The sequence below is a fragment of the Elephas maximus genome, chromosome 3, assembly GCF_024166365.1.
Source record: "Elephas maximus indicus isolate mEleMax1 chromosome 3, mEleMax1 primary haplotype, whole genome shotgun sequence".
NCBI lineage: Eukaryota > Metazoa > Chordata > Mammalia > Proboscidea > Elephantidae > Elephas > Elephas maximus.
In genome coordinates, this window is record NC_064821.1 from 32,121,549 (window position 1) to 32,148,031 (window position 26,483).

The 26,483-nt window shown below is 45.0% G+C and overlaps 1 protein-coding gene across 1 annotated transcript in view; it reads right to left on the minus strand.

The window, feature by feature from the left end:
* CACNA1A (calcium voltage-gated channel subunit alpha1 A) overlaps positions 1-26,483 on the minus strand; it is a 366,456-nt gene that overhangs the window by 293,298 nt on the left and 46,675 nt on the right. The window lies entirely within an intron of this gene.

Here is a 26,483-nt window from a genome sequence, read left to right on the forward strand (position 1 = left end):
GATCAACCATATCTTGAAACATATACAACCTCTAAATTTCCAGTATGAAAGCCAATACCCTCCCTTGCTGTTCAATCTCCTTGAGTTTACTGTGATTTGCAGCCCAACATGTTCTCCTGGAGTGCCCACAAAAAACTTTCTTACACAGGCCTCATGTGCATCAAAGGGATGCCAGAAAGGGGGGCTACAAGTCTAGATGTTTATTTGAGATGGCTGCACTCTGAATCCAGTGTAGGCCTTACTGGGAACTCTAGTCCAGATGATACAGGATTTTATAAGATTAATGTTTCTGTTGTTAGCTACCATCAAGTTGACTCCGACTCCTGTTGACCTTATGTACGACAGAACAAAATGCTGCCTGGTCCTGTGTCATCCTCACAATCACCAACATGTTTAAGTCCATCCTTATGGCTAATGTGTAAGTCCACCTCACCAAGGGTTTTCCACACTCTTGTTGGCCCTCTACTTCACCAAACATGATATCCTCCTCTAGTGGTTGAAGCCTCCTATGATATGTCCAAAACAAGTAGTTTGGACAATACTCTGTTATGATCTATAGGGTTTTCATTGGCGAATTTTCAGAAGTAGATTGCTAGACCTTTCTTCCTATTCTGCCTTAGTCTGGAAGCTCCACTGAAACCTGTCCACCGTGGGTGACCCTGCTGATAATTTCAAATACTGGTGGCCTATCCTCCAGCATCACAGCAACATGCACGCCACCACAGGATGACAAACTGGCAGATTTAATAACTCGGTCTAAACAGAATCATATATGAAGAAAAATGTGGCATCAGGATTAAAGGAAGACTCATTAACAAACTGCGATAGGCAGATGATGCAACCTTGCTTGCTGAAAGTGAAGAGGACTTGAAGCATTTACTGATGAAGATCAAAGTCTACGCCTTCAGTATGGATTAAACATAAAAAAACAAAAAGAATACAAAACCTCAACATAAAGAAAACAAAAATCCTCACAACTGGACCAGTAAGCGACATCATGATAAATGGAGAACATATTGAAGTTGTCAAAGATTTCATTTTACTTGGATCCACAATTAATGCCCATGGAAACAGCAGTCAAGAAATCAAATGGCGTATTGCATTGGGCAAATCTGCTACAAAAAACCTCTTTAAAGTGTTAAAAAGCATGGGAAAGCTGGACAATAAATAAGGAAGATGAAAAAGAATTGAAGCCTTTGGACTGTGATTTTGATGAAGAATACTGAATATACCATGGACTGCCAGAGGAACAAACAAATCTGTCTTGGAAGAAGTACAGCCAGGATGTTCCTTAGAAGCAAGGATAGCGAGACTTCATCTCATGTATTTTGTATACATTATCAGGAGGGACCAGTTCCTAGAGAAGGACATCATGCTTAGTCAAGTAGAGGGTCAACAAAAAAGAGCAAGACTTTCAATGAGATGAATTGACAGAGTGGCTGCAACAATGGGCTCAAACATAGCAATGATTCTGAGGATGGCACAGGACTGGGTAATGTATCATTCTGTTGTATTAGGGTCCCTGTAAGTTGGAACTGACTCAATGACACCTAGCAAACAAACACGACTAAACAGAATCAAGAAGCCCTGGTGTCAGGTGGTTAAACACTCACCTGCTAACCGAAACGTCAGTGGTTTGAGCCCACCAAATGGCTCCAAGGGAGAAAAGACTTGGTAATATGCTCTTGTAAAGATTACAGCCTAGGAAACCCTATGGGACAGTTCTAAACTGTCATATAGGGTGGCTATGAATTGGAATCGACTTCATTGCACACAACAACAATGATGAACAGAATCAAAGCCCTCTTCACCACCATCATCCAACTAATCAGCCAGTTACTTGCTGAATATTCCTCTAACCACCTCCTCCTTTCCATCCCTGCTACCACTCAGTTCAGACCTCCATCCTCACTTGCCTGGACCATTGTAGCATCCTTCCTACTATGGAGGAATTGTCTCCACCATCAATCCCCTCCAACCATTCCTCACACTGCCCTCAGAGGGCTTTCTAATTCACACATCTGATCTAGGAACTTTCTGGCTCAAAATTCTTCAAGACTCTCTTTGGTTTTGAGGTTAAGCTCCTTTGCTATTGGCCTCCATGCCTCCTGCCAGCAGCACCCTCTAGGATAGACTCTGCCTACGGGATAGCATGTAGCTTCCTTAAAAAGCCCTGATATGACCCCTGTCTACCAGATTCCTATCTTGCTCCATCCACTTTGAATCCGAAACTCCAGGCCAGAGTTCTCCATGCTGGTTTCCCATTAAAATCCCTCAGGAAAGGGAAAGCTTCTTAAAAATCCTCACCCTCAGAGAGACTGTTTCAATTGGTCTGGGGTGGGGCCCTGGCATGCATACTTTAAAGTTCCCCAGAGGGTTCTAGTGGGCAGGTTGCTTGGAGAACCACATTATCTATGCTCAATTGCTTTCCTTCCCTCTAATACCAAAGAAAGAAGCCCTAGTGGCACAGTGGTTAAGTGCTCGGCTGCTAACCAAAAGGTTGGTGTGGTTCGAGCCCACAACCACTCCTTGGGAGAAAGGTGTGGCAATCTGCTTCCATAAAGATTACAGCCTTGGTAACCCCATGGGGCAGCTCTACCCTGTCCTGTAGGGTCACTATGAGTGGGAATTGACTCCACGGCAACAGTTCTGGGTTTTTGTTTTTTTCTTTTTTGGTTTAATACCAAAGACTTCATATCATTAGGCCTTTGGGTACAAAGCTCCATTCATCCTGGAAACCCCCCGTCTCTCAGTGTTCCACACACACCAATCCATATTATGCTGAGCAAAATAAGTCAGTCACAAAAGGGCAAACAGTGTATGATCCCAAGTACATGAGAGATCTAGAATAGGCACACGTAGGGAGACCAAATTTTATTAGTGGTTACCACAGGCAGGTGGAAGAGGTAATGGGGGAATCATTACTTGGGGGGCCCTGAGCTACTGTTGAGGGTGATGGAAAAGTTTGGAAACAGATAGTAGTGATGTTTACAGAAGATAAATGTAATTAAAGTCACTGAATTTGTACATATAAAAAGTGTTGAAATGGCAAATGTTTTGTCATATATATATTAAAAACAAAAAATCCGTTGCCGTCAAGTCAATACTGACCCATAGTGACCCTAGAGAGACCGGCATTTTGATTAGCAGCCGAATGCTTAACTACTGCGCCACCAGGGCTCATATATGTACGTATACGTGTATATAAATAAAACCAAGAAGTCAAATCCATTGCCATTGAGTTGATTCCGACTCATAGCGACCCTATAGGACAGAGTAGAACTGCCCCATAGGGTTTCCAAGGAGCGGCTGGTGGATTCAAACTGCTGACGTTTTGGTTAGCAGCCAAACACTTAACCACTGTGCCACCAGGGCCCCATGTACATGTACATGTGTGTGTATATGTACACACTTACCACCAAAAAAAGCACACTCCATAAATTTTTTTTCTAATATTTCTCGGTAGAATCCACCACTCTCTCCTGGAGTCCCTGTAAATCCCAATTTTACCAGGGATGACATCCTCTTCTAGAATGTAAGCCCTTTTGAGGGGAGGGATTGCATCTTATCCTTGCTCCCTCTCCATCCAGAATAGTTGCTGGCAAACTGGAAGTGCCCAATAAGTGTTTGTGGAGTACCCTGCCTAAATACCCTCAACAGAGTGGATAGAGACCCTTCCTCATGTCCATCCTCACTGTGGAGGGCAGCCTCTGTGATTGCACCAAGGGTCCCCACCTCCCAGTGTCATGCCCCCCTTCCCCAGTGACCCCCTTCTAATGAACAGAATACAGTAAAAATGAGGGGATGCTATTGCCAGGATTAGGTTATAAAAGATTGTACTTCCCATCTTGCTCTCTCTCTCTCTCTGGTTCTTCTCACTCTCTCTCACTAGCTCTGATGAAGCAGCTGCCATGTTATGAGTTGTCCCCTGGAGAAGCCCATGTGGTGAAGCAATGAGGGAGGCCCTTGGCCCACAGTCTGTGAAGAACTGAATCCCTCCAGCAGCCTCGTGAGTGAGCTTGAAAGTGGATTCTGCTCCACTTGAGCCTTCAGACAACTGCAGTCCCAGCTGACACTTTGGCTACAGCCTTATGGGAGATCCTGAGCCCAAGGACCCCACTAAGCTGCACCGAGACTCCTGCCCCACAGGCACTGTGAGGTAATACATGTTGTTTTAAACCACTAAGTTTGGGATACTGTTATAGATTGAATTGTGCCTCCCCACAATATGTGTTGGACTCCTTACCCCTATACCTGTGTTTGTAATCCCCTTCAGGAATAGGGGTTTCTTTATTATGTGAATAAGGCCATATCAGTGTGGGGGACTGCCCCAAACCTAAGCACTTCTGAGTTACAAGAAGCAGCATTGACACAGAGACAGGAAAACACAAACTTGGTAAAGTAGATGTCACCTGGAGATCACCAAGGTACTGAGGAACAGAAGCTGAACGAAACAAGGATCATCTTCCAGAGCCGATAGAAAGAAAGTCTTCCCTTAGAGCCAATGCCCTGAATTCAAACTTATAGTCTCCTGAACTGTGAGAAAACAGATTTCTGTTCTTTAAAGCCACCTGCTTGTGGTATTTCTGTTACAGCACTAAGAAACTAAGACAGGTACTTTGTTATGCAGCCATAGATAACTAATACACTCATCTTCTTTTACAGTAATAGAACCCAAGATTTTTGCCATAAACGTGGCCTCCTACAACAAAGACTGCATTTCCCATGCTCCCTTGCAGCTTTTTTTTTTTTTCTTGCAGCTAACTGTTTTTTTTTTTAACTGTAATCAGTGGGGTGAGGGTGGAAGTATGGTGTACGAAAAGTGTATGGCTCTCCTTGCTGCACTTGCCCTTTGCCCTGGCTGGAATATGAACTTGGGGATGGTGAGCTCAGCAGCCAGGGAGGGTGGAGCCAAAATACAGAGGGCACCTGGGCCCATGGCACCATGCAGCCACTGCACCAACCCCAACCAGCTTATATATTGCTGTGAGTGAGAAATAAGTTTCTTTCTTGTTGAAGGCACTATTACTTTGGGTCCTTGTTGCAGCAGCCAAACCTTTATTCCAACAAATTAGCATTTCCACCCTGCCTTCTCCACCTTCACCTATGCTTCAGCGTGACTGAACAATGTGGAGTTCACCCAACAGTTCCTGGTAGCTCTTGCCTCTGTGGCTTTTCTCACCTTCAAGGGTGCTTATTATTTTTGCTTTTATAAATAAGAGCCATGTTTTCCTTTGGAGGTCTTCCCACCCCCATTTTCTCCCTTATTGCTTGGATGAGATGATCCCAGGGGTGAGCATGTGACCGAGTATCACCCAGTCAGAGCATCAACTCCCCCAGGCCACTGTGATTGGTTCAGGGAAGGGCATGTGATCTAAGCTGGGCCAGTGGGATCCTCCCAGGAACTTAGCTAGAACTATGAAAAGAGGAGTCCCTGAAGTGCAAACATTTAATGCCCTCTCCACAGCTAACCTAAAGGTTAGAGGTCCCAGTACACCCAGAGGCGGCTCAGAAGAAAAGCTTGGAGATCTGCTTTTGAGCTCGGGGATAGAGAAGACTGATGACCTCATTCCAGCCTCTGGATGCTGCCATTCCTGAAACTAACTTTTACACTACTTGAGTCGATACATTCCCTTTTTTTTTTTTCTTTAACCTGAGTCAGTTTGCATTGTGTTTCTGTCTCTTACAACTGAAAGAATTCTGATGTGCATTCCCGGCTTATTGCATCCATGTGGGATGCCCTCCCCCAGCCTAACAAACTCCCAGTCATGGCTCCTGCCTTGGTTCAATGCTCTCCCTGCCAGGAAGGCTTCCCCGATGCCACAAAGAAAAGTAGGGTCCGCTTCACTCTGCATCTCCCTTGTCGGCAGCATTCAGCTGACCCCATGGTCATTGTTGATTTGTGTGCCGGCTCCTGCAGGGCAAACACTGTGGCCTTTTCATGTTTGTGTCCCTGGCGCTGAACACAGCAGTACCCTGTAAATATCTGTTGCGTTGAATGAGGGAGTAAGTGAATGATTAAATAGTAAAGTGTCGCCTTCCTCTGACAATGGGTTTATTTTTAAAAAGGAGAAGAGAAACACAAAGCTGTAGCCCTGGCGGTGGCTGCAGAGCTCGTGTATGCCTGCCCTCCTCTGATTAAATAGCAGGCAAGGTGTGTGGGCAGGGAACAGAGGGACCTTGGAGACAGGCAGATAAAGGAGTGGGTGGCACTTGTGAGCAGCAGGCCTCTTGTCTTTTGCTGAGCGGCCAGCCTCTGCCCCCAGTGCCCACCTGCCAGCCTAAGCCCCTCTGGGTCTTCAGAAACAACAAGGAATCATTTGCCCGAGGAGGAGCAGGGGGATGAGGCTGGGAGGAGGAAGGGAGACGAGCCCGTTTCGTTCCAGCTGGCTCTGGCTCTCCCCGCTGCTCTGAGCCAGCCAAATGCATCTTCGCGTTCAGTTCCTCTCTTCCCAGCCACTGGTAATGGATCCACACCAAACACTGCTGGAATTCAACCACCTCCCTCCCTATAAAAAAGGGTAGGTGTCGCTGCTTATGGGGCACTGAACTTCTGTGGAGAGCAAAGGGGAAACGTGGAAACAGATAGTGGTGATGGTCGCTCAACGTGGTGAAAGTAATCAATGTACATGCAAAAAAAATTGGAATGGCCAATGTTTTGATATATATATGTTGTTGTTAGGTGCCATCAAGAGCAAAACACTCGGTCCTGCACCAACCTCACAATCGTTATGCTTGAGCCTATCGTTGCAGCCACTGTGTCAATCCATCTCGTTAAGGGTCTTCCTCTTTTTCACTGACCCTCTATTTTATATAAAAAATATACACACTACAAAAAAAAAGGAAGGTGAAAAGGTATGCAAATAGATGGGGAAAGAAATGAAAAAAGATAAAAGGAAAATAATCATAATAATAATTTAAAAAAACTTGTTGTTGTGTCAAGTCGAATCCAACCCGTACTGACTCTACAGGACAGAGTAGAACTGCCCCCACAGGGTTTCCAAGGCTGTAATCGTATGGGAACAGACTGCCACATCTTTCTCCCAAGGAGTGACTGGTGGGTTCAAACCACCAACCTTTCAGTTAGCAGCTGAGCACTGTAACCACTGCACTACCAGGGCTCCTAGTAAATACAACTGCTAATATGCGCCATGCACTTGGCTGAAAATTTGCCCTGTATTAACTGGACTCACCCTCCCCAAAACACCATGGGGTAGGTGTTAGTATTATCCCCATTTTGAAAAACGGCAAAAGGGAGGAAAAAAGGAGGGGGGTAAAGAAGAGATTTTAAAAAATGTTTTCAAAGGAAGGCACCAATGGGTCCTAAGCCCTGGAGCCTTACCTCACACCTAGTAGGTGCTCACTAAACTGTGTTGAATGAAGGCTCAGGAGAAATCTCAGCTCACGTCGTAAAAATAACATCATCCATTGTTAAGTGGAAAGAAGATGTTGCCAGGCAGTGGGCCGATAGGCTGCTGGTTTTGCTTTTCTTAGTACATGGATGGGGAAACATTTGAAAGACCACCCAATAACAATAATGTGGATTATTTGGCGGGGGAGGGGGGGGAGGATTTCTGAAGTAAACTCAGACTTTTCAACAGCATTTTATTTTAACATGAATTCATTAATTCTCTAGTAAAAAAAAAATTAGAGTAAAATTAATGAAAGTAAGTAGACCTGAAAAATCCCAAAGGAGAATTAAAAAAAACCTATAAGCAACCCAAAAGAAGCCAGGAAAGTTAGGTAACAATAAACAACAGAGCAAGACAGATGCCACAGTCTTTTGTAATCTAATTAGGGAGTGGCATCCCATCACTTCGCAATTTCTGTTCATTAGCAGACAGTCACTAGGTCCAGTCCATGCTCAAGGGGAAGGGACTACTCAAGGGTATGAAGACCCAGAGGTGGGATCATTGCGGTCATCTCAGAAGCTGCCACCACATTTAGATTGAGAGGCTGTAAGGCTTCATGCTTAACCCCATAGCCAGAGTTTAAACCCTGGCTCTACCGACTCTTATCTGTATGGCCTTGCACAAGTCACTTAAATGCTCTGTGCCTCAGTTTCCTTGTCTGACCTCACAGGATTGTATGTGGATTAACATAATTTGTATATGCAAAGCACTAGGACCAGTGTCTGGTACACAGGAAGCACTATATAAGGGCTTGTTATTGTTGACACAGTGGCTGTGACGATGGGCTCAAACATTGCAACAATGGCATGTTTGGTTCTGTTGTACATAGGGTCGCTACGAATCAGAACCAACTCCGGGGCACCTAGCAACAACATTGTTATTGTAAGTAGCAGATGAGTAAAAATAACAAGGTTCTATTCACACTTAAAATTAGGAAAACATCGATTGTTCTAGGCAAAGAATTAGGACACAATGAGGAGAGGAGAGTTTCTGTTTATTGGAAGTTCAAGAACAGCCAAACCTAATCAACAGTGATAGAGATCAGAATGCTGTTGTTATTAGGTGCCAACTCATAGCGACCCCACGTACAACAACAGAATGAAACACCGCCTGGTCCTGAGCCATCCACACAATTGTTGCTTGAGCCCATTGTTGCAGCTACTGTGTCAATCCATCTTGTTGAGGGTCTTCCTCTTTTTCTGCTGAATCCATACTTTGTCAAGCATGATGTCCTTCTCCAGGGACTGATTTCTCCTGATAACATGTCCAAACTATGTGAGATGAAGTCTTGGCATTCTTGCTTCTAAGGAGCACTCTGGCTGTACTTCTTCCAAGACAGATTTGTTGCTTCTTCTGGCAGTCCATGGTATATTCAATATTCTTCGCCAACACCATAATTCAAAGGCGTCAATTTTTCTTTGGTCTTCCTTATTCATTGTCCAGCTTTCACATGTACATGAGGAGATTGAAAACACCATGGCTGGATCAGGTGCACCATAGTCTTTAATGTGACAAGAGATCAGAATGGTGGGGTACATAGTCTGAGAAAGGGAATCAAGGACCCTTGGGGGGAGGATGCTCTAGATCTCAAGCTGGGTGGCATTCACATTGTTGTACACATCTGTAAAAATTCAGCAAGCTCATCAAATCAAAACCCATTGCCATCAAGTCGATTCCAACTCATGGCAACCCCATGCTTTTACAGAGTGGAATGCTCCATAGGGTTTTCTTGACTTCAATCTTCACAGAATCTGATCACCAGGACTTTCTTCCAAGGTACCACATTTTGAACTACAAATCTTCACATTAGCAGCCAGTTGCAAACCATTCGCCCACCAGGGAACTTATGGACTTTAAGTGTGTGATTATAGACACCTCACCAAATGTAAACACTTGCCACCATTTAAAAATTTTTTAACTTAAATTAAAAATGTTTAGATTTAATCTTTTAAGAATTTAAATCTAATTAAAAAATTTTCTCTGCAACTTTTAACTTGAATTTAAAATTTTAAAGCTAAATTTAAACTATTTTTAATTTAAGTTAAAAACACACTTTCAAGAATTTAAATTTAATTTAAAAATTTTTATTTAATTTTTCAATTTTTTTTTAAACACTAAAAAGGCAAAAATAATAATAATAATAAATTAAATCAAAAAGGAGCATGATGGGGTGGCTGACAGAGGCTGCTGTTGAAGATTCGGAGGGGCTGAAGCCCCGGGTCCCGGGTCGTCCTGAGCCTGCCTGGCTGTGGTGCCGCGGAGGAGGCAGGAGCCAGCACATCTTGGCAGGTCCCCTCGCCATGACAACGGGAGGCAAAGCACTTGGAGACACTGGCCTCAGCACTTCTTAATCTGAGAGCTTGGGAAAAGCCTCTGAGTCAGGGGAAGAAGAGGAGAGTGTGGGGGAACTGGCTCGCAGGATGCTGGGCTGGTGGAAAAAAGTGCTTCTGAGGCAGAAAGGATGGAGAACCAGCTCTCCTGGGCTCTGGACACACTGCCGGGAGGTTTGAGGAAGTTCCACCCATTTCCACCTCCCCTGAGAAAAGGCCAGAGCCAGAAGCACAGAGTGAAACAAGTCAATCACGAAGGGAGAGATATCGTATGATCCCACTTCTATGAAATATCAACAACAGGCAAGTCTATAGAGACCAAAGTTCATTACTGGTCACCAGGGGCGGGTGGGAATAAGGGAAAAAGAGGGACTCAGCTTAGGGTACACCGAACTACTCAAAGGCACTGGGTTTTTTTGGGAACTACCGTTATGGTGATGGGAAATTTTGGAAATGGATAGTGGTGATGGTGGAACATGATAAACATAACAGATGTTTCGGAGTTATACACGTCAAGAATGTTGAAAAGGCAAACGATTTGGCACATATATGTTTACCACAATTAAAAAACAAAACAAACAAAAAAACAGAAGCACAGTGTTTAAACTTCACCACCACCCTGGTCACGTAATGGTTAAGCGCTATGGCTGTTAACCAAAAGGTCAGCAGTTGGAATCCACCAGGCACTCCTTGGGAACTCTATGGGGCAGTTCTACTCTGTCCTGTAGGATTGCTATGAGTCAGAATCTACTGGACGGCAGTGGGTTTGGTTTGGGTTTTTTTACCACCCCTCAAGAAAATGAGAAGAAAGCTCCCCACCAAAATGAAAACCCTCTAAGGAACGTTTAGTCAGTAAATGTTCTCCTAGAAAACTGGGTACAGTACAAGGTTAACCTAATAGAAGAAACGCACATGTCTGTTTGTGCTCTGTGACTGTCTGGTTGGCAGGGCTGGGTGGGGCACGTCTGTTAGGATCCACACACTTCACTCATAGTTGTAAAAAGCCCACAGAAAAATACACAGGGAAAAAATAGGCTGATTTCTCCCGGTTTCAGTGTTCAAATGCTGCCACACCAAGATGTGGGGGCTGGGAACTGGCTTTGCTCCCAGGAGTTCGCTGAAAGGGGACTTTGGGATTAACCAGGGGGAAAAACACGGCTGTGAAAACATTATCCACAACTGGACCTGTAGTTTTCATGTGTTATTTCATTGAATATTCACAAGGACCCTATGCCAGAAGCTGTTGGTGCCCCACTCATAATATCCCCTGGTGGGTTTTGGGCGAGGGAGGGCAGCCAGGAGTTAACACCCTCCGAAGCAATGTCCTCAATCAATGACTGATGAGATGGAGTTAGTGGATCAATACCCCAGCTCCCTCTTCCCTCTGGTGGGATGGCTCTGAGATGGGACCTCTCAACATTTGTGAATAAAAGTTGTCAAGTTTTCAACTTCAGTCATCACCAGGGCCGTTAACCCTGAATGTGAAAGGGTTATGTCCACCAACATCCTGAGTACAGAGATGGACTACATTTCCCAGCTGCCCCTGCGAGCCGAGAGGCCATGTGACCAATGAAATGAAAGCGGAAGTTTTAAGTACCTCTTTTGGACCTTTTTTTTTTTTTTTGGACCGGGACGCTAGGACAGCGACGTGTCTTCACGTCTGGCTGTAATCCTTGGTGAGCCAACAGATGGCAATGCCTAGAGCATGGCATCTTGGTTCGAGTCCCCAGAAAGAGACTTGAGGCAAGGAGCGAAGTGTAAGTATTTGTCTGTGAAATGACCCCAGAAAATACCAGTAGGAGAGACGGGAAGTGAGGCAGGGAAGGAAGGGTATCTACTAAGAGGGTGCCATATCAAAACGGTTATCACTGTGGGCATTTGAAGCTCAATGCCACGGGAGAGCTCTGGGAGACGGTGTAGAACACACACCTTGGAGCCATCCCACAGCTGGGGTATGTTTACACAACTCTCATTAGTCATTGGTTGGAGGCTGCTCTCAGGAGGGTGTAAGCTCCCCAATAATTCAGGTTTGCTGTGCTTGCAGGCACAGTGGGCTCTGGTGGCCAGGAAAAGCCCCAGGCATAGAGATGCAGGTGCTGTCAGCTGAGCTGGGCTCCCGTGGTCCACACCAGGGCGATGTGGGTGGGGAACTGGCAGCATCTGCAGCAATGGCAGAGCCACATGATGGAAAGACTGGGACTCTGACAGACTGCATGGAGCAGAGCCACCCCATCTCAACCTGGACTGCTCACCTTGGACTGTAGCAAGTGAGCGAAATAAACTTCTACCTTTTTTTAAGGCACTGAATTACAGTTGGGCCTCTTTGTTACAGCAGCCTAGCTTTACCTTAATGAATAAATATCAACCTTCGCTCCATTGAGTTTGAGAGCTTCAACTTCAGAGTTAACAGCATCCCACATTGAGGACCTGTGGCTTTCATGCATGATTTCGTTGAATAATCACAAGAACCTTATGCCAGATGTGTGATGTTCTACCCATAATACCCACTGGTGGGTTTGGGGGGAAGGAGGGCAGCCAGAAGTGCTGGAGAGTTAACACTGCCAGAAGCAATTAATGCCCTCAACCAATGACTGATAGGAGGAGCTGGTGGATCAGGACCCCAGTTCCCTCTTCCCTGTGGTGGGATGACTCTGCAGTGTGTGTTCTACACTGTTTCTTAGAGGTCCCAGTGGGACTGAACCCCAGTTGCCCACAGTAGAAAGTTCCTTGATAACACACCATCACTGGCTACTTTCCCTTCCTTGTCTCACTTCCCTCCTTCCCTACTGGTGTTTCCTGGGATCATCTTGCAAATAACTATTTGCGCTCAAATCCTTGTCTTAGAGTCTGCCTCCGAGGGCCCCAGATTAAGACTATTATCACCTACAATGTATAGACCAGGAAACATAGAAAGACCGATGCCATCCCTGGCATGTATCCTGGGGATACAGCAAGGAGGTAATGTTGCTGAGACCCCAATTCATGTCTGCCTGAGTCTGGGATTCTACCTCTTAATCACAACATTGTCTTGCAAGCTGGACCCCTCCGTGAGGGAATCCTCCCATCACTCAAGTACATTTTGGGTAATATCAGCCTGGTCATCTTTTCACCCAAACCTTGTTACTCTTCAGGCTTTAAATTCCAATTCAACAAATGTTTATTAAGCACCAGTGGTATGTCACACATTAGTGCCACAAAGAACTAATTCATGGACTCTGCTCTAATATAACTTAAGGTCTAATTGGGAAGCTAATGTCTAAAGGAAGAAATGCCAAAGCAAGTGGGAGGCTATGATCATATCTACTGCTTACCACACAGGCTGTTACAACTGTGAAATACTTCTACACTGGTTGACAAATAGCCACTGTCCCAAGTCTCCCCAGGGGCCCTTCTATCTGCTGTCTGGGTCTTTCCTCCAGGGCGCCCTGGACCTCGACTTGGCCCAGCAATTGAAGTTTGGGCACATTAGGTAGGACCTGAGATTCCATTCCAAGGTTCTGGTCAACATGCACTCTGATTGGTTGATGCTTCTGCCAGATCTGAGTATCACGGAGATGAGTCCTGAGTTCAATGGGTATCATTGGCTTTACCTGATCCAATCAGGTAAGGCCCAGGCTAAGTTGATTTTTGCTTTTTAAGCCAGGAAACAATGGCCTAAGTCCCATTTCCAAGTGAGGCACTCACCTTAGGTACAAAACTTAAGTTACAGTGCTGTATGGAGCCAAGCATATTGGAGCCAAAGGCAAAGGGAGAAATCAGTATTACTAATCTTGCCGTATTTCATATTTTGATATTTTGTTTATTTTGGATTTTTGCATTAATTTAAATATATATATATATAGCATCGAGGTGTTCTTTATCTTGATGATTGAGTTTTTTGGTGTCCCCTTAAATTTGTGCTCAAGGTGAGTGCCTCATTTGCCTCACCCTAGTCCAGCTCAGTCCAGCTCTGCCTGGCATTCTCCATGATTTTTCAAAGTCTGCACTGAGCAGTACCCCAAGCACATCTGCAAATTCTCTCTGTGCCTATGGAGGGAGCTTGTTTAGGTCTAGAAAGTTTAAAGGATCTGGGCTCTTTCTTATCCAACTCTACCACCATCATGGGCTTCACTTGCGCCTTAACTGTGGCTATTCTTCTGCCCTCTCTGTAGACGCATGTTGTTGAGAGAGAAGATGGAAGCAAGAGAGAAGTAGAGAGCTCTGCCTTCTGTCTGCCACCTCTCCAGTCATCACCATCACCAAATGGGTCCAGCTCTGCCATGTTCGTCAACTTCTTATGCCCTCCTAGTTTGCTAAAGAGCTGTCTGGAAGAGAGTATTTAATCCTTGGCCAAGAGTATTTAGAGGCCATGGCATGGGTGTCTTGAGATGCAATACTTTGATATTTACTTTGATCTTTTGAGAACACAGAAAAATCCTCCTTGGCACATTGCCTGTGTGTATGCAAACCCATCAAAGGCGTCCTTCTCCTAAGATTTTATTAGAATGATTCAGCCCCACTAGAGCTATTCTGCTCACCTTCCATGGGCCATCCTATCCCATGTAGACAGCCACCATCATGCTAACCAGGCACTGGAGAGGGGGAGAGAGAAGGAGAAACCATTCCAGGTAGTAGGCACAACCAACAAGGTCATTTTGTAAAGAGTTATTTTAATGTATTACCTACTTTAAAATTTTTTACCGTAGTAAAAAATAAGTATCTGTAAACCCATTGCCATCGAGTCAATTCCAACTTAAAGAGACCCTCTGACTGGGTAGAACTGCCCCACTGGCTTTGCAAGGCTGTAAATCTTTACGGAAGCAGACTGCTACATCTTCTCCCACAAAGTGGCTGGTGGGTTTGAACCACCGACCTTTGGGTTAGCAGCCAAGCACTTAACCACTGCGCCGCCAGGGCTCACTATCTATCTATCTGTCTATCTCAAAACATTTGCCATTTCAACCTTTTTTTACCTGTACAATTTAGTGACATTAATTAAGCTCACCATGTTCAACCATCACCGATATTTGTTATCAAATTTTTTTCATCACCCTTGGCACAAATTCAGTGCCCCTTAAGCAATAATCCCCCTATTCCCTCTCCTGCCTTCCCCTGGTAACCTCTAATAAATTTTGATCTTTATGTATTTGCCCATTCTAGATATTTTATATAAGTGGGATCACACATATCTGTCCTTTTGTGTCTGACTTATTCACTCGACATAATGTTTTCAAGGCTCGTCCATGTCGTAGCATGTGTTAGAACCTCATTTCTGTTTGTGGTTAAATACTATTCCTTTGTGTGGCTATACCACGTTGTGTTTATCCATTCATCTGTTGACGAACACTTGGGTCATTTCCACCTTTTGGCTATTGTAAGTAATGGCACAGTGAACGCTGATGTACATCTGTCTGTTTGAGTCCCTGCTTTCAAGTCTTTGGGCTGTATACCTAAGAGTGGGATTGCTGGGTCATAAAATATGTTTAACTTTTTGAGGAACTATCAAATTGTTTTCCACAGCAGCTCCACCATGTTACAACCCCACCAACACTGGCAGCGTTACCTAATTTTATGCATGTGGAAAATATCCTCAATTAGGGGGAAGGGTGGAGCTTGACAAACCAGGAATAAGAATAACAATAAATACGAAATATTTCCACGGCCCTCACTATGGTACTTTATGTTTGTTAACTCATGAGTTAGATATGGTCGCTATTCTGTTTTACAGATGAGGAAACCAAGGCCCAGAGAGGTGAATGCCTTGCCCAAGGTCACACAGCTAGAAATTGCAGAGTCAGGATTCAAACTCAGAATCTATGGGCCCACTGTCCATTCTCTTAACTGCTACGATGTAGCTGCCCCAATTCTATGATTGCCGTAATAATATTACTGATCATTCTAATAATGGCACTAATATCCATTGTCATGGTTATTCAATACCAATTACTATTAATTTTTTGTGATAGCAGTCCAACACTGCAGCATTTGGAGAGCGTTTATTTACTAGACACTGGGCCAAGAGCCTCTCTAAGGCTCTTCCAACAAGCCTGTAGGGTGGTGGTCTTCTCCCCATTCTTCAGATGGGACTGGGACCTTGCCCAAGGCACACAGCCAATTGTGGACCCTGCACCTGGCCTCAGAGCAAGCCCTTGGGCTACATCGGTCCACATCTCGCTTGACCACGAAGCAAGCGAGACTGTGCATTATCTTCAGTTCTCTGCTTCTCCCATGCCCACTGCAGCCTCCCTTCCAGTACCCCTGGGGTCTCCTCTGCCACGCAGCATCTGTCTTTGGAATCCTAACAGTGATCAGAGACTGCAGGGCCCAGCTGGTTCCTTCCCAGTATTCCCAGGTCTCCTCCCACTCAAAGCCTTGGAATCCTCTGGATCCCTTCAGGACAGAATCCAATGCATACTAAAGAACTACTTGGGTCTTCAATCAAAGCTGCAGTTGGGGAGGCAACAAATGTACTGAACACCTACTGTGTGTCAGGCGCTGTTCTGGGCCTGGGGATGCAGCTTTGAGCAAAACCAACTCGAGTCCCTGTCCTCTAGGAGCTAACATTCTAATGGGGCAGAAGGCCAGGAAACCAGGCCATGGGTAAATTTACAAAGGTTATTTCAGATACCACAAAACAGTAGATGATAAAATGGGAAAGTATGACTGAAAATGAAAGGAGTGGAGAAGGTCTCTGAGCAAGGGACTTAGGAGTTCATATGAGAGGCCGCCACTTATATGAAATACCTAACCCAGTACCCACCCAGTGCCATCGAGTCGATTCTGACTCATCGCGACCCTATAGGATAGAGTAGAACTGCCCCCGTAGAGTTTCCAAGGAGCGCCTAGCGGATTTGAACTGCCAACCTCTTGTTAGCAGCCATAGCACTTAACCACTACGCTACCTATGAAATACCTAGACGTCGAAACAGAAGGAAGGTTAGAGGTTACCAGGTGCTGGGGGGTAGGGGGTGATGGGGTATTATTGCTTAATGGGTATGAGGTTTCTATTTGAGGTGATGGAGAAGTTCTGGAAATAGATAATGGTGAAGACTGCACAACTCTGTGAATGTAATTAATGCCATTAAATTGTACACTTAAAAATAGTTAAATTGATAAATTTTATGTTACGTATTTTGTACCACGAGGGCAGTGTTGCTTCAGTAGTAGGATTCTTGCCTTCCATTCAGGAGACCCAGGTTTGATTCCCAGCCAATGCACCTCAAGGATAGCCACCACCCGTCTGTCACGGGAGGCTTGCATGTTGCTACGATGGTGAACAGGCTTCAGCGGAGCTTTCAGACTAAGACAGAGTAGGAAGAAAGGCCTTGTGATCTACTTTTGAAAAGCAGCAAATAAAAACCCTATGGGTCCCAGCAGTCCAAATCTGTTGCGCGTGAGGTCACCACCAGTTGGGAGCCGACTCAGCTGCAGCTAACAACAATACCACAATAAAAATATATATATTTTTAAGTCAATGAGGGAGTCAGAATAGCACAGTGGTTTCAAGATGAGGCTTCAGATTCAAGACAGACCTGGGCTCTAGTCTGATGTTACTACTGAGGTGGTTTTGGCCAGGTTTCCGAGCCTTTCCAAGCCCCAGTGTACTGTCCTCCATTGTGAAAAGGAGATAACAACACCTCCTCTTGAATGGTGCCTGGCTACCATTACTGAACATTTCGATCAAAGATTCTATAGAAGAATCCTGATCAAAAGGGAGAAAACTCAGCAAAGAATTTAAAATTCCCATGGAATCCCGACTTTATGGAGTCATGGAGGCTGGATGAACCCCCTAAATCATTGCCTTCAGATAATCTTTAAACCTTAAACCAAAAATATTCCCTGGAGTCTTCTTAAAATCAAACAATAGTTTAGCTTAACTACTAAAGAATGTCTGCCTAGAGTGCTGTGCTATAAGGGACCAAATTGACAAAAGCAATTCCAAAAGATTAGAGAGGAAGCTTAGGGGGCAGTGAGTTTGTTAATGGGGGAGAAACAAGTCAGAAAAGGAGGGTGAGAATGTTTGCACAACTCAAAGAATGTAATCAGTGTCACTGGATTGTACTGGTTGAATTAATATATGTTCTGCAGTGTATAATCTCAACAATAGCAACAAAAGATAAAGTAAATTGCAAAAAAATTAAAAAATAACACCTCTTTTTTCACCCATCTGTTGTGAGGCCTAAGTAAAACACCTCTTAAGTACCCAGCATGGTACCTGTGCATTAAAACCTGAGGAATGTTAGCTGTTCTTATGAAAAAAAGAGGCTGCCATGTGGATATTGGGAAAGATGCCCAAGGCAGAAGGTACAGCAGGTGCAAAGGCCCTGGGGTGGAACAAGCTTGTGGGTTTTAGGAGCAAGGAAAAGTCGGTGGGGCTGGAGGGTGGGAAACAAGGAGGATGGTGGGAGAAATGCGGTCAGAGAGGAAGGAATGGGTCAGTGTCCACAGAGAACTTTGCTCAGGGCCAAGTTGTCCTCTGAACAACTGAAGAATAGCTGAGTGGTGACAGCTCCAAGGACTGTGGTAAAGTCTAGCTGCTATTTTGTTTTTCAGATCTTTTTCACCTCAAAGTTATGGAATCCCTTTGGGGAAAACTCCTTGAGCCCGAAGCCTTCCCACATCTATTCCATCAATAAGTCCTGGCAGCTCCAATGCGCCAACACATCTCAACCTTGTCTTTCCATCTCCACAGCCACAGCACCAGACCAGGCCACCCTCACATTCAGCCAGACTATGACAGCGGCCTCCTTCCTGGCCTCCAGCCTCCACCCTTGCCCCAACAAACAGCAAATGTGCTCAGGCTGGGGCTGAGCTTGGGCTGGACCCACAGCCATGGCCTGCTTCTCCCCTGCCCTGCCTCTTCCCCACATGTTCATCCTACCACAGGTTCCCAAACTGGAAATACCTCCGAGGCTCTGACTTAATTGAGGAGGAGTGAGGCCCAGCCACCAGGATTTTTAACATCTCCCCAGGTGATGATAACGTTCAGTGGACTTTGAAAAGTACTGTCTTCTGGTCTCTCCCGAGACACCTCTTGATAAATTCTGGCCCAAGAATCCCTATCTCAGGCTCTGCTCCCAGACAACGGCTGAAGACACGTCCTTCTTACGATGCACCTGGCAGCAGTTAAGCACCGACCCTGGAGGGTGTAGAGAATTCCTCTTCTGCGCCTAGTACCCAGCCCACAGGCAGCAGCATCCTGGCTTGCAGATGGAGAGCAACCACAGGTGGGGTGTGGAGATGAGAGAAAGTCTGTGCATGAGTGAGCAAGAGAGAGACAGACAGAGCAAGACCCAGAGATACTCAGAGAAACAGGGGAGAGAATGAGAGAGAGACACACACCCAGATAGACCCAAAGAGAGGCCAAGAGAGACAGAGAAGAGAGACAGACAGGGAGGAGGAGACCCAAGAGAAAGACAGGGAGAGAACCAAAGAGAGAGAGAGACAGACAGACAGAGGCCCAGAAAAAGAGACCCAGAGAGAAAGAGAAATGGGACCACCTATTATTCCACCCTGCCCCCCTCTGTGGGCAAGAGACAGATGTCTGTTGTGTCTCTGACGCCACCTTACTTGAGGTTCCCAGGCACCTCCCACTGGACCTCCAGCGGCTGGAGGAAGAGGGGCCTCTGGGAAGGCTTCCAGCTCCATGCTATCTGGCCTGAGTCTGCCAGGTAGCTCCCTGGGGCTCCTCAAGTTGCTCACCAGCTTTTGTTTGTTGAATTTACTCTCAGCTCCTCTGCTCTGACTAAATTGCCACTTTGCAAAGCAGCGGAAGAGGACTAAACCTGTTTACAGTCCTGGAAACCCACTCACTAAAATGTTTTGCAACGATGTCAATCCCAACTTGGATTTCCATCACGGCTGTCTCTCGGGAGCTCAGGTGGGTGCAGGGAAGCTGTCTGGTACAGATGGGGGTGAAAAGGCTGCAACCTGGAGTGGACTCAATCCCAGCTCTGCAACTGACCTGTTCGGCAAGTGGTTTCAATGCAGCTATTGACTCAACGGCAATGGGTTTGGTTTGGTTTAGATCAATGGTGTTGATGACTCCCTACCTCAGGTTTAAATGCGAAGCTGGGGGCTGAGCACTAGGGCTGCACATAGGAGGAGCTCAACAGCCCAGATCTGGAATCAGGCTTCCTGGCTTCAAATCCCACTTGCACCCTGTGGGACCTAAGACAAGTTACTTAGCCTTTCTGTGCCTCAGTTTCCTCATATGCAAGACGGGGATAATAATAATGTCCAATTCATGGGGTTGTTGTAAGGTTACTTAAATGAATCCTTGGAAAGTGCTTAGCAAGTATTTCACGTTGTACAGTTTCAGAAGTTGCTGTTACATATACACCAGTTAAAAAAAAAAACACAAAAAAGTTGCTGTTAAGTCAACTCCAACTCATGGTGACCCTATGAATGTCGGGGTGCAACTGTATTCCATTTTCAATGGATGATTTTTCAAAAGGAGATCACCAGGCCTTTCTTCCAAGGGACCACTGGGTGGACTGGAACCACACAGTGGGCTTCAGGCACAGTTTGATCAAGGATCTAGCTTCATTTCTCTGCTTTTCTCTCAGCACTTCCCTCCAGTGGACATGGAGCCAGTTCTGCCTCGTGGCAACCCCATGTGTGTCACAGTAGAACTGTGCTGTACAGGGTTTTCAACGGCTGACTTTTTGGAAGTAGATCACCAGGCCTTTCTTCCAAGGATCTCTGGGTGGACTTTTGGTTAGCAGCCGAGCACATTAAGTGTGTACCACCCGGGGGCTCCACGTCAATGGTGCCCCAGGGTTGTACAAAGCAGCAGCCTGCTGCCACTTCTCTTATTAATGCCTTTATCTGCTAGGCTGTTTGTTGTGGGCAGAATTGTCAGGGACTGCGCTGGGCACTTTGCATCAATCACTCACTTATTTTTCTAAGAGCTCTATAAATAGGTATCACTATGATACCCATTTCACAGATGAGAAAACTGAGACTCAGGAGGATGGGTCATTGCATTGGCCCATTATCACACAGCCATGAGGTGGGGAGTAGGGATGCAAACTCAGGTTCATCTCAGGCAGTGGATCAGACCCAAGACACCCAGTGAGGTTAATCCAAGTCAATTATGGTCAGCTCTGCCCTGTTGTTAGTAATTGGTTCACAGATGGGTGGCATGAGCCAGAGTGGACCAAGAAGGCCCAAGAAGTACTGTGCCAGGGGATTCCAGAAAAATCTTGCTTCAACAAGAGTATTCAAGAAGCCAGTCTCTCCCTCCTACTAGATATGAACGAGGATATTTGTTAACTGGGCTGCTGCTAACAACCATCTTGCAGCCATGAGGGAAGTCAGCTTGAGAGCAAAACTGTGATGGTCAGTTTTATGTGTCACCTTGGCTAGGCTGTAGCACCCAGCTACTTAATCAAACACTAATGGAGTTCCTGGATGGTGCAGTAGACCTGGCGATCTGCTTCTGCTAATCAAAAGGTTGGAGGTTCAAGTCCATGAGAGGTCTCTCAGAAAAAAAGGCCTGGTGATCTACTTCTGGAAATTCAGCCATTGAAAACCCTGTGGAGCATAAATCTACTCTGAAACCCATGGGCTCACCATGAGTCGGAGTCGACTCGATGGCAACTGGTTTAATCTAAGTGTTTCTGTGAAGGTCTTTTGCAAATGTGTTAACTACGGTCAACTGATTTTAAGTAATGGAGATTACTCTTGATAAGGTAGGTGGGTCTCATCCAATCGGTTGAATGCCTTGTGAGCAAAGACTGAGGTTTTCCAGAGAAGAAGAAATTCTGCCTCAAGACCGCAGCGTCAGCTCTTCCCTGAGTTTGCCTGCCACCTGCCCTCCCTACAGATTTCAGACCTGCCAACCCTCATAATCACATAAACCAATTCCTTAAAATAAATCCCTTTATTTATATGTGGAGGCCTTGGGTGGTACATTTGGTTAACACACTCAGCTGTTAACCGGAAGGTTGGAGGTTGACTCCACCCAGAGGATCCTTGGAAGAAAGGCCTGATGGTGTACTTCCAAAAAAAAAAAATCAGCCATTAGAAACCCTATAAAACACAGTTCTACTCTGACATTCGTGGGTTTCCGCAAGTCAGAATCGACTTGATGGCAACTGTTATGTATGTGTACGTATTTGTTGTTGTGTGCCATTCAGTCAATTCCAACTCATAGTGACCCTATAGGACAGAGTAGAACTGCCCCATAAGGTTTCCAAGGCTGTAATCTTTATGGAAGCAGACTGCCACATCTTTCTGCCGTGGAGCAGCTGGTGGGTCAAATTGCCAGCCTTTCAGTTAGCAGCCAAGCACTTAACCACTGGGCCACCAGGGCTCCATATATATATGTGTGTGCATATATGTGTGTGTGTTTATTATATAATCTCCTATTGGTTCAGTTTCTTTGGGAAACACTGACTGATACAAAAACTAAGACGAAAATGCTGATAGAATGGCAGAAAAATGAAGTTGGAGCCTTGATCAAACTGTGCCTGAAGCCCACATCCCACTAGACTTCCAGTTATGGAAACCAATCAAAACCTGTGCAAGTTTGATTTTCTCATAATTGCAGCCAAAGACTTTGATTCCAAAGTCATGGATTTTCCAGTGTCACCCTGAATCCTCGGGACACTATTTTCTGTGTAATTCTGACTCATTAGCATGACCAACTTGCAGGCCTTTCTCCCTTATACTATCCTATACCCCCTTGCCTTTAATTAGCAAGTTTCTGCATACAATTCCAAACAGAACTCTTTGGTCAAAAAAAAGAAAAAAACCACCTCTGCATTCATAGGCAGGAGCTGTGATGTCAGTCATATAACCAGCCTGTTTTTATTAAGCAACTGTTATGACTGGAATTGTGCCCCCTCCCCCCAGAATATGTGTTGGAATCCTAACCCCTATACCTGTGGATGTAATCTAATCAAATCACTCTATGTAAAAATATAATCAGGGGGTTGAAATCATACCAGTGTAGGGTGGCTCCTAAACCTAGTCACATCTGTGTTATTATAAAGAGCAGCAGAGACTCAGAAACTTGGAAGCAGACACAAGTGGAAGACAGACACTATCTGATGACACAGAGGCAGATGAATCCACAAGCCCGGGGAACTCCAAGGACTGCTGGTTAAACAAAGAAGGACTTCCCCCTAGAGCCAAGTTGGAACTTCTAGCTTCCTGAACTGTGAGAAAACAAATTTCTGTTGTTTAAAGTGACTTACTCGTGGTAGTTGTGTTATAGCAGCACTAGGAGACTAAAGGTTAAGAGCTCGGCTGCTAAACCAGAGGTTAGCAGTTCAAATCCACCAGCTGCTCCTTAGAAACCCTATGGGGCAGTTCTAATCTGTCCTATAGGGTCACTATGAGTTGGAATCGACTCGACAGCAACAGGTCTGGGTTTTTTTGTTTTTTTTTTTTTTTGGTTTAGGAGACTAATGCAACTACTTCTATGTGCTTTGGACTGTGCAGGGCAATATAAGGGCTTCAAAACAAGTTCAGTAAAAATTCTTGTTTATTTATTCATTCATCCATTCTTTCATTCAAAGGTACTTGCTAAACGCCTATGGACCCATAACACTGTGCTAGATGTTGGAGACACAGCAGACAACAGTCCTGCCCACAGAGGGCTGATATTCTAGTATATAGATGGAGAGAGATAGATTATATGCAGGGGAAATAAGTAAAATGTAGAAGATGTTAGGCTGTGCTAAGTGCTAAGGAAAAAATAACACAGGAAAGGGGAAATAGGAAGTGCATGTGGACTCAAATTTTAGACACATGGCCAGGAAAGTTCTTATTAAGAAGGTGACGTTTAAGCAAAATTCTTAAGGAGGTGAGGGAGGAACCATGAGGACGTTGGGGGAAGAGCAGTCCAGGAAGAGCGGACGGAAAGTGCAAAGACTTTGCATTTAAAAACTCACGGTCTGCTTAGTGAAACCAGACTGACCTACGAAACCATGGCAAAGTGTCCATGACAGCAAACAATTAGGTGTTAAATAATGATACAGAGACTGTAAATGTTATGAAAATTTATAGGAGGCTGCACTGAAGCTATTTTCAAAAAATCAGTAGGATTTGGAAAGGAATTAGAAGTGAAGGGAAGAATATGATTACATGTAGTAAAGGAGAAAACAAAAATCCTCACAACTGAACCAATAAGCAACATCATGATAAACGGAGAAAAGATTGAAGTTGTCAAGGATTTCATTTTACTTGGATCCATAATCAACACCCAAGGAAGCAGCTGTCAAAAAATCTAATGATGCATGCATTGGGCAAATCTGCTGCAAAGGACCTCTTTGAAGTGTTAAAAAGCAAAGATGTTACTTTAAGGGCTAAAGTGCACCCGACCCAAGCCATGGTGTTTTCAGTCACCTCATATGCATACAAAAGCTGTACAATGAATATGGAAGACCAAAGAAGAATTAATGCCTTTGAATTGTGGTATTGGTAGAAGTACACCAGAATGCCCCTTAAAAACAAGGATGGCGAGACTATGTGTCACATATTTTGGACATGTTATCAGGAGGGTCCAGTCCCTGGAGAAGGACATCATGCTTAGTAAAGTAGAGGTAAAGCAGAAAAGAGGAAGACCCTCAATGAGATAGATTGACACAGAGGCTGCAACAGTAGGCTACGATAAGCACCAGGAAGTGTTTTGTTCTTTTGTACATAGGGTTGCTCTGAGTTGGAACAGACTCAATCTAACACCTGATAACAACAACAAAGGAGAAACCGGCATGGAGTGTCTTGGGGAAGTTACAAATGCCGGTGTAACAGTCAGGATGACAAGGCTTGGCTGCTATAACAAACACGCCCAAATCTCAGTGGCTCAACAGAATACAGGTTTATTTCCTGCTCCTGCTGTACACCCAGCATGGGCAGCAGGAGGCTCTGATCAGGGTAGTTACTTGGGCACCCAGGATGATGGAAGTGCCATCTTCTCATAGCAGGAGGAAGGGAATATCATACATTGGCTTTTAAAACTCCCACCCAGAGGTGACAAAAGTCACTGCTGCTCACATTCTGTTGGCCAAAGCAAATACCTGACGACACCTAACCTCAAGGGGGCAGGCAGGACACTGTCTTCAATTATGTGCCTGGAAGCAGAGAACCGGAAATATTTTATGAACATCACTGTTGTTGTGTGAGTCGATTCCAACTCATAGCGACCCTACAGGACAGAGTAGAACTGCCCCATAGAGTTCTCTAGGCTGAAATCTTTACAGGATCAGGTTGCCAGGTCTTTTCTCCTGCAGGACGTCTGTTGGATTCAAGCTGGTGACCTTTCAGTTAGCAGCTGAGCACTGAACCATTGCACCCCAGGGCTCCTTTGAATATCACTTAAAAAAAAAAAGGAAACCCTGGTGGTGTCATTAGGACTACCTTAATCATTGCCATTCTAATCACTTTCTCCAATTAGACTGTAAGCTCCTTAAGGGTAAGAACCTCATCTTAGTTGACTTCGCACAGTAGGTACTTGATAAAAGGCAACAATTGCTATCCAAACACTTGCCCAATGCCTGGAACAATGTAGAGGGGGAGTAAATGTTTGATGAAAAACCAAATGGGAAGTCATGAAAGTGGCAGCATATTGACAGTTGGGCTTGACTGAAGGGCGGAAGGGAAGGCAACAGTTGGAGAGAATAGCAAAGAGGTTGGTCCAGCCATTGACATCTAGGCTGATGAAGACCTGGATTTAGTACCAGAAAAGGGGTTCCAGGGTTCACCCTAATGCTAGATGAACGAGACATTTCAAAGCAAGAACAAAAAGCGTTAGACGACACACTAAGCCCTGGTATTGAAAGAAAGAGATGAGTTTAAAAGTGACTCCTGTGTCCTGCAACTCAGTGACTAGGAGAATGGCTGTGTTGTTCACTCACCTCCCACTCGCTCCATGAGGTACAACCATCTGGCTTTCAGCCATTGCTCTCAACTGGAACTCCCCACTTGACCAGTTCTTGGTTTCTTCCTGGATCTCTGTCTGCTTGTTCTCCTGGTTGGATCTGACATGGTGGCCCCATTCTCCTTGAAAAACTATCTACCCTTGCTTTTCATGATCTGATTGCCAATTTTTCTAGGTAGATTCTAGGATCTGCCCTCTTCTTTCTTGTTCCCTTCTTGAGTGATTTCCTATTTATCCTTTTGGTATCAGCTCATGAGCCTCCACCTCTTTAGAAATTGTCCCTAATCCCTCAGTTATACCTCTCTTAAAGCATTTGCCACATTGGAATAGTCTATGGTATGTGAGGCCAGTGACTGTGTATTACAGATTGAATTTTGTCTCCTTCCCCCCCCCGCCGAGTATGTTGAAATCCTAACTCCTGGTACCTGTGAGGAGCCCTGGTTGTGCATGGGTTAAGCATTCGGCTGCTAACCAAACGGCTGGCAGTTCGAATCCACCAGCTGCTCCTTGGAAACCCTATGGGCAGTTCTGCTCTGTCCTATAGGGTTGTTATGAGTCAGAATTGACTCAACGGCAACAGATTTGGAGTTTTTTGGTTTGGTACCTGTGAATGTGACCTTGTTTGGAAATAGGGTCATCAATCATGTTATCAGTTATGTTAACATGAGGTCATAACTGGAAGTAAGGTAGTCCTAATCCCATCTGAGTGCTATCCTTATAAAAGAGAACAGATACAGAGAGACAGAGGAAGCACACCACGTAACACTGCAGCTGCAAGCCAAGGAACTCCTGAAGCGATCAGATGTTGGGAAACAGGCTGGAACAGGAGCTCCCTCAAAGCCTCAGAAGGAATCAACACAGCCGACACCCTGA